This window comes from Penaeus monodon, chromosome 23, assembly GCF_015228065.2.
Source record: "Penaeus monodon isolate SGIC_2016 chromosome 23, NSTDA_Pmon_1, whole genome shotgun sequence".
Classification (NCBI taxonomy): domain Eukaryota; kingdom Metazoa; phylum Arthropoda; class Malacostraca; order Decapoda; family Penaeidae; genus Penaeus; species Penaeus monodon.
This window is the reverse complement of record NC_051408.1, coordinates 8,446,402-8,446,742: the sequence shown is the minus strand read 5'-3', so window position 1 is coordinate 8,446,742 and position 341 is coordinate 8,446,402. Positions and strand designations below refer to the sequence as shown.

The 341-nt window shown below is 36.1% G+C and overlaps 1 protein-coding gene across 1 annotated transcript in view; it reads left to right on the top strand.

Annotated features, from left to right (window-relative positions):
- The window catches only part of LOC119587781 (cilia- and flagella-associated protein 251-like), a gene marked incomplete in the record, with an annotated part of 14,330 nt that overhangs the window by 6,588 nt on the left and 7,401 nt on the right, over positions 1-341 (top strand).

Here is a 341-nt window from a genome sequence, read left to right as displayed (position 1 = left end):
TCAAAGAGTTAATATGAATGAGTAGCAGAGCTTTGCCCCTGTTTAGGAATTCAGAGATTTTAGTGTTTTAACCCATTGATTTCAGATAGTGATATCATGCAATAGCTGCAGTGGACCAAGTCGCAGATCCTATAGTAGTAACATTTGTTTGGTGTCAATATCAGATATAGGCACTTAAAATGAAACGAAGCCTTAATCTTTTTTCAGCTTTTTTTTTTTTTAACAAAATACAGCTACAAGTTATTAGGTGCCTGAATGAACTGGGAGCAAATGGGAGACAGCCAATTCATGCAAGCAAAATTGCAATACCGGCCATTAGCCAATTTTTCATATTGCCGTTA